The sequence below is a fragment of the Brachyhypopomus gauderio genome, unplaced genomic scaffold (genome assembly GCF_052324685.1).
Source record: "Brachyhypopomus gauderio isolate BG-103 unplaced genomic scaffold, BGAUD_0.2 sc133, whole genome shotgun sequence".
NCBI classification, from domain to species: domain Eukaryota; kingdom Metazoa; phylum Chordata; class Actinopteri; order Gymnotiformes; family Hypopomidae; genus Brachyhypopomus; species Brachyhypopomus gauderio.
Window position 1 is genome coordinate 214682 of NW_027506954.1, and position 8991 is coordinate 223672.

Sequence of the window (8991 nt, forward strand, 5' to 3'; positions counted from 1 at the left end):
TGGGGGGGAATGTAGTGTCTGTGCCTATGTAATACATTATGTAGTGTTTAAGTTTAAACTAACTGGTCTAAAATTCATTTCTCTTCTTGCTTATGTTCAGTTGAGCAGGACAAAGAGGTTGAAGAATGTGGTTTACATATGGTTTGGTTTAGGTGAAAAGGGACCCTAGTTCAGGGGTCAAAGGTCTGGTGGGCCCTTTCTCACCCTACTCGGTTTCCTTTATCAATATGTTTGATGGTTTACAGATGTGAGGGACCCTATGACTTCTTTGTTTAACTCGCATATAAATATGGGTAGACTTGCAGTGTTCGAGAGAGGAGATTCACAATTGGCCCGAGACCTCTCTCAAGCAAGACCATGGTGCTTGATTTGATGCTGTTCTTTTTTGTAATAAACTTATTATTGACAACTAAGACAGTGTCGGCGGAGACTTCTTCATTCATCATCACAGCATTGCTAAAGAAGAAAATACACCTCAGGAACCCATCCTCCTCTGGCCGACACCGGTCACCATGACAACAACAATGTAGACAGAATGTAAACAATGCAATAATGTCCATTTAGACAGAATATAAAAGATGTAATAATGTCCATCATGGTGTAGGCATCCGGTTAGGCAGGAGGTGGCCGGCCCAGGATGGATCGCTTGTCTCTCCTCATCTCATTATTCCTCAAGCAGGCAGGCAGCCATGTGGAGAAATGAAACAGGGAAAATTAGCTCTGTATGACATGTACAAGACAGGTAAAATTATAAACATTTCTGGAGTGTGGCAGCAACTCCGGCACTAAGTTAAATTATTACAGCCTAGCTAAAAAAGGCAGAACCAGAAGGTAACATAGGCTTGGGGGCATTCTGAGACAATGGCATCCGTCCACTGCACTGTCAACAAACTTGAGTGACCACGAGCAGTGACAGGATGACAGCACCAGCACCCCAGTCTACCATAAAACCCTTTGTCTATGAACCCCTGGATCTGTACCTTTATCTAAGGGGGATATTAATTATCAAACGCTAGACTAAATAAGTGGGTTTTCAACCTAGATTTAAAGATTGTGACTGTGTCAGAGTCCCGGACACATTTAGGAAGATTATTCCAAAGCTGGGGGACCTTATAAGAAAAGGCTCTTCCCCCTGCTGTTACCTTGTTAATTTGTGGAACTAATAACAGACCAGCACCCTGTGATCTTAGTTGACGTGGGGGTTCATAGTAGGAAATAAGTTCCTGGAGGTATTCAGGAGCAAGCCCGTGTAGTGCTTTATATGCTAATAATAGAATTTTAAAATCAATACGAAATTTAACTGGGAGCCAATGCAGGGCTGATAGGACTGGTCTAATATGCTGAAATTTTCTAGTTCTGGTCAGAACTCTAGCTGCGGCATTTTGAACTATTTGAAGTTTATTTAGATTCCTATTTGAACATCCTGACAGTAGTGAATTGCAGTAGTCTAGTCTAGAGCTAACAAAGGCGTGCACCAATTTTTCTGCATCATCCTGTGATAATGCATTTCTTAATTTGGCAATATTGCGGAGATGTAGAAAAGCTATCCTAGTAGTATTATCTATATATTTATCAAATGATAGGTCGGAGTCGAGTATGATGCCTAGGTTTTTGGCTACTGTGCCAGGTGTAATGGGATAGTCTGCAAGATTAAGCATTAAATTTGGAATTTTCTGTCTTGCGGCCTTAGGGCCCACAAGGAGAACTTCTGTTTTGTCCTCATTTAATTGTAGGAAGTTTAGAGACATCCAGCATTTAATATCTCTTACACAGGCCTCAATTTTTCCTAAACTGAGTTTGTCATCGGGTTTGGCTGATATGTAAAGTTGAGTGTCATCCGCATAGCAGTGAAAATTGACACCATGTTTGTTTATAACTGTGCCCAATGGTAGCATATATAATGTAAATAATAGTGGTCCTAAGATGGAGCCTTGCGGGACCCCATATTTAACCATTGTACGTTTGGATGAAATATTATTGAGCTCTACAAACTGATAGCGATTTGTTAAGTAAGACTGAAACCATGAAAGGGCTGTGCCTGAGACTCCAACCCAGCGTTCTAACCTTTCTAGCAAGATCCTATGATCAATATTTCTTTCTGTCTAAATTGTTGTTGTTGTCGTTGTTGTCATGGTGACCGGTGTCGGCCAGAGGAGGATGGGTTCCCCCCCTGAGTCTTGGTTCCTCTCAAGGTTTCTTCCTCATGCAAAAAACTAGGGAGTTTTTCCTTGCCACTGTCGCCCTTGGCTTGCTCACTGGGGGCTAGGACTCGGCACTTGTAAAGCTGCTTTGTGACAACAACTGTTGTAAAAAGCGCTATATAAATAAAATTTGATTGATTGATTGATTATGGGCACAAGGTAAGAGCGATGTAGGGGCTCATATGGGGGGTGTGAGCCCATACACATCACTCCAAAATCTGACTATAGGCCAAAACAACATGAATACCCTTTGAAGCCTGAGGCGCTCGAGGGAAAATAGGCCAGTTTTCCAATCACTTAGACAGGCTGGAGTGATCGTACCGTGCCCTGACTCACCTATGCGCTCTCCAATTTTTCCAATTTCACCTGTGCGCACTCCAATTTTTCCAGTTCAGAAACCAGGGTGGGAAGAATGGCGATTTGTGCAGGATTTGCAAGCTGTCGATGCAGCAGTATATGCTAGGGCCCCAGAAGTGCCAAATCCTCACACATTTACATTTATGGCATTTGGCATACATTCTTATCCAGAGCGACTTACTTTTTATCTCATTTTTTATACAAGTGAGCAATTGAGGGTTAAGGGCCTTGCTCAGGGGCACCTCAGTCATGGCCTCAGGTCTGGGAATCGAACCCACGACCCTCTGGTCACAAGACCAGTTCCCTACCACCAGGCTATGACTGCCATTCTCTCCCAGATTCACACCATTCTCTCCCAGATTCCTCCAGATAGTCAGTGAAGGCATTTTTCAGTGCCCCCGTGCATCCATACTGCCAGTACTGGTTTGTATTTTCCTTCAAAGAAAAAACATACACATTCACTCGCTTAAGCCAAGGCTATTGTGAGTTACCGACTATTTACAATGCAGTGCTGCGAGACAGTCTGGCCTCTCTGAAACTTCCATTATGTAGATGCTCTGATACTCTGTGTAAACACATGAGAGGGCAAATAGGGTCACCTAGCAAGGGAAGGCCACAAGGTCCCTAAGCAAAATTGCAATATTGCCAACAAAAAGTGCACTTCCTGGGTAATGACATCTCAAAAGAAACTCACTCTCTGTCATGAGATAGAATAGAGGCCATTTTAAAGATACCAAGATACCATGCCTGCTCTGGGAATTCCAGATCCCCAGACGCCATTTAGACAAGCAGTTATAATAATAATAATAATAATAGTAATAATAATAATACATTTTATTTATTGGCGCCTTTCATGACACTCAAGGTCACCTTACAACAATTAAAACGAAATTAAAACATACAGTATGTGTTAAAATTCTAACTAACTCACAACTCACTAACTAACTAAAATTCTAACTAACTCACTAATTCACAACAAACAGATAAAAATACCATTTGTTAAAGAGAATAAATCAGCTTAAACAAATCAGTCTTAAGAGAAATTTTTAATTCTGAAATAGAATGCAGTGTTTGTATGTGTGTGGGGAGTGTTAACGTTAAAGGAGCCTACATGACAAGTGTTTTGACTCAAGCCCACGGTGACAGAGACTAGTAGCCTACTCAGGAAAACTAGACCCTGTGGCAGCCGGGCTGCAGCGATAGCAGCTGCAGAAAAGACACTGGTAGCATCCAGTGCACTTCGGGTCAAACATGCTGAAAGTAGCACATTTAACCACACAGAGGTTTTGGAAACAATATGCTTCCGGGTTGTGAGAGATACGCTGGCGCATTTTGGCTGCTGCATTTTATATTTCTCGCCTGAACCAGCACTGTATATGGCATTTTGAACTGGATTAACTGTGCTTGAGTCCTGTGGAATTACGTGGTGGCTCTGAGTTTTCTTGGAGTGCAGTGTCTGTGGCTAGGTGTTTGCAGAGCACCGGTGAGGCTATACAACTGCTGTGAGTAAGGGCCTACGCTTCTTCCAGGCTATGTGGATTATTTTGGGAGTATTATAGTCTGTTGGGCTGTGACGGCTACAGCTACCATTGTGGTCCCATCATGGCAACAGGGATGATAAAGTACTCCTTCAGTGACCTTTTTGCGCTTCGAAAAGCACAGTATAAGACTCCTGCTCTGCTACTGATGCATCGACACCTTGGTATTTTACGACGACCTAAATACTGTCATTGGGGTCGTGGTCGATCTTACAATTTTAGGCAGCTCCCCAACAATATTCCTTCAATGTGGGCCTCGCGATGCCGGAAGGTTTCACAGGCGGTGGCTGGAGTTAAACAACCTGTGACGTTCGGGTTGCGGAGCAAATGTAACTTTAATTTGACAAGTATTGCGCAATCGCGCATGAGTAACACGGAGCAAGCACACACACAACGTGTAGACTTAGACAACGACGAGCACAGGACACTGCGCGAGCGCACATTAAATAGACAAACCACATTAGCCCTACGTGATTACGAGACGAGTCACAGGTGAGACAGATTATTCACACGACATGCCATAACCACGGATATCCATAGACGCAGACGATGCACGTAGACTACGTATACACACGCCCAAAAGGGAGGGGCCGGGGTCCTCAACGTGACACAACCAAATTAACAAACGGAACCTATCCCAGCCAACATGTCCACATGGGCCCCACATGGGATTTAACTGGGCAGTATGGGTTTTATCTGGGCATGGGCTTAGAGTGGGCTTTTTTAAGGGTTCTATTCGGGCCCCAGTTGAGTTACATTTGTGGGCCCCATTGGGGTTATAAATCCCGGCCCCAGTTGGGTTATAGTTGGGACCCACGTGGGCCTGATTTTTAAAACAGCCTAATATTTTAAAAACGGACTTTTAAATACCATTTACAAAACAGACATTTTTACATAGTACACGATTTTATACCTCAGCTCAAGCAAATGATGGTAGAACTGGATATTTCTCTGGCACACAAACAAATAAATTGCATGTTGATATAGTTTAATTTGTGAAGCAGTTATAATAACTAAATTCATTCAAAATATTAACAAAGTTAATGAACCTGCTTCAGATGTATGGAATAAACCATTGCCTCGCCTCCTCTCGTGCGCCCCCGCTCCCAACGAAAGACTAAACGGTCTCCCGCCTGGCCTGACTGAAAGTGAATTTTTATATCTGTTGGAGATATCATTCACTGAGGTAAGAAATTAACTTTTTATCCGGTTTCTCTAATTTGGTTATCAATGTGTAAAAGAACAAATATACAATGAAAGAAAAAAAATATCTGAGGATATAATGCCAGACGTTATATTTAATTCAAACCTAGCTACGTTAATTTGCTAGCTTGATAGCTAAAACAACCGTTAGCGTTGAAAGGTAGAACGCAAGCCGTTCATTTGTTATGGCTAAGAGGAATAATCTGTGGGGGGAAATATAGTGTTTAAAATGTCTATGTTTACACATTTTCGACGTAACCCACCTAGATTTAGTTAATTAATTTTCCTAGATCAGCTAAGACATAAGTGCAAATTTCGATGTTGCTAGGCTAGCTAACCTAAGATAGTGAGTTAACCTATCTTAGCAAACACTAGAACTAAGTGGTCACCTTGGTTAGCTAGCTAGCTAGTTATGTTTAGAGAATGTTTGCTTAACGTTTTGGTAGAAAAGATAATTGTCCTGTTAGTTATTAATTAAGTGATAAACCTTTACAGTTAATAGTAAGTCGTGTCCTGGCATTAAATATACCAAATACAGTGGTACCTCGAGATACGAGCTGCTCTATATACGAGCGATCCAAGATACGAGCACCAAGACGAGCAAAATTTCTGTTCGACACCCGAGTGCACGATCGAGATACGAGCATGATCCGGTCATCACAGCCATTCGCACGTGTGCTTTGCAACGAGTAACACTACGTACGGTGTATACAGTACAGTATTTCAATACTACAAACGTTTGTTTTGCATTATGGCTCCAAAAAAGGCTCTAGTAGTGGAAAGTCCAGTGAGAAGAGAATGATAACTATAGAAACTAAGCAGGAGATTATTCACCTGCATGAGAAAGGCACTTGTGTAGCCGAACTCGCTCGTCTGTTCGGCCGGAGTACATGTCTTTTTTTCCACATTTACGCTAGTTTTGTGACTTTTTTAAGGACCGGAACCAATTACAATACTTTACATTGTTAAATTGCTTCCAGAACCGAGCAGTTCGAGATACGAGCACGGGTCTGGAACGGATTAAACTCGTATCTCGAGGTACCACTGTACAAATGACTGCATTTCTAAGGTAGAGCTGTGTAGTATTAATCCCAGTATGAGGGGAAAAACAAATGATCGTAGTCCTAACCTACCATAGACAATCTTGTGTATAGCAGAAAAGAGTATTGTCTTATGGATAAACAGCTACTAATCATTCTTGTAATGGGTCCAAGTTAGATAGCGGTTTTCTCGTTTTGGTGCTCTGTAAAGTAACATGTGGTGGTTGTTTTTGCCTCAGTTTATTCTATCTGAATTTTAAATTTTGTTTTGTAGGTGCCCTAAAACAAAATGCTTATCTTCAGAATTAACTAAAGATGTTGAGAGAGCTGTCTCAAAGTGGTTTACCAATGCTCGTGACCATGATGGAAACCGTGCACTGAGAGCGCAGAGAGACTTTCAAAAAAGCAACGCAGAACAGATGTAAGTAATCAATAGTGAGTTACACGTTTGTGATAATGTGACTATGAAGGCATGTGAAAATCAGTCATTTTTACTTTCCAAAACCCTGACAGGTCCTATATTGGAGTTTTTAAATGTTTTATGTACACCTAACTTGTAAACACATCACTTGGCCTTTGTAAAATCTCCCCCAAGGGGTGATTAAAGTGTTAGACATCAGTGTCTTTGGAAATTTTGAGTAACTGCAGCAGCTCAAATTAGTGAATTGTATAGTATATTTGAAGGAGTACTGGTCAGGATTTTATTATACTGTGCAAACTAGAAGCTGGCAAGAGCCTTCATAGAGTTCTGTACAGTGTATTATGGTCAGGACCCAGGTGGTGCAGAAAATGCATGCCCATTAAACAGGCCTAGTGTGCTAATTCAATAGTACAAACAGGATTTTTATGCTTTACCATGTTTTAGATTCACAGAGAAGGATGTTTATCATTGCTAAAAGTGGTTTAGATAATCTGCAGTGTTACTGTTGTGTGCTTTAATTAATACTGTTGTCTGTCTCTCCCTCCCCTCTTCTCTCTCTCTCTCTACAAGATGTGAAACTACACAACTCAGCAACACACAGTAAAGGATTCTAAAGACTCTTAACATATGTTTTATGGACATTTATGGTTAAAATTGTTAATGAGTTGTCGTTTTCAATAAAACATTTTTATTAGGATTGATCAAGCATTTGTCGTCATTTAAATGTAAGTATTATTATAAACAGCTCATCTCTGATTGAAATTACTTATGATAATACAGTCTTTAGTGCTGTGCTCTTATACAACAGCTTTGCAAAGTAAGAAAAGCAACTGAATATTGCATTAGGTATGTACAGCAGAGACCTCACCTGAAGCCCTCCATGACTCCATAGGGACCCACATTGGATGACACAAGTTAGCATTATAGTAATTGTGCTCCAAATGTGTGATGCAAGCTGACATTCTAGTGAGTGATGGGCTGATATTTGGGCCCCCTTTGCATAACCCATATGGGGCCTATAAAGATTTGCCCATGGGCCCCAAATGGGGCTGAAGCGGGTGTCTGCAGTTAACCATAAGGGCCCTATTTGTTGCCCACACTGGCCCCATCATTATCCCACACAAACAAGGGGCCCATGTAGGGCCAGTGAATCATTGCTCATACGGGGCCCACCTGAGGCCCACATTGACCCCAATATTGGCCCACATGGGCTAACACACATGGGGCCCATGTGGAGCCGATGGACAAATCTTTGTGGGCCCCAGCTGGGTTGCCCAAAAAGGGCCCATGTGCCAGCCCATTTCAAACCCATGTGGGGCCCGCATGGACATGTTGACTGGGATGCTACATATCATTTACATTTACGGCATTTAGCAGACGCTCTTATCCAGAGTGACTTACAAAGTGCTTTGCTTCTGATCACAGAATACATCCTAGGAAATAGTACAGATAGGTCAGAATTCAAGACACCATTGAGTCAGACTACTACTAAACTACAGGAGTCAGTATCATTACCTAGTGTTTTGCAAGTTAGACATTTGCCAAGAAGCACACATAACCATAAACAGACATACAATTTAAGAACAATGGCAAGTGGTATCAGCTGAATTAGTGCTCTGGTAAGAACTCAACAAACAGGTGAGGCTTCAGTCTACGCTTGAAGATAGCAATAGACTCTGCAGTCCTAGTGTAACGGAGTTAAAAATGTGCCTAGCGATTTATGAATTAATTCAGCCAAAATTGCAAGGTGTCAGTCCGTCAAATCTAATTGTTTCTTTTCTTTCTAACATTTCATTGTTCATTACAAGTTGTATACTTCTGTTATACAATAACAACATCCTGCCAGTCAGCTACGTAACTACTTTCGCGCGTTTTGTTCCTCTGGCTTTCCGCATTCTGGCAGAATTTTAGAACATCGCCAGAGGTGAGTCGTGAAAATGAGCGCCAGAAATGATTTCACCATTTCAAGTCAGATAATAATTTAATAACTTATAGGTTTAATACATGCTCTTCTTTAACATTAGTACCATCGAACCAATATGAGATTTTTCTGTGTAGCGAAGCGTTTTGATTGTTTAAAACCTTCGAGACTTAACCACGCTATGCTAGCGGACTCCGCCATTGAAATCACTCACTAGACAAATGTTTTTATTGCCAGAGAGAGGGTACGAAAGCCGCATCTAAGTGGTGTTACTGCTGATTGTGTGCAGGTATGTTGTAAAGTGTCTGTA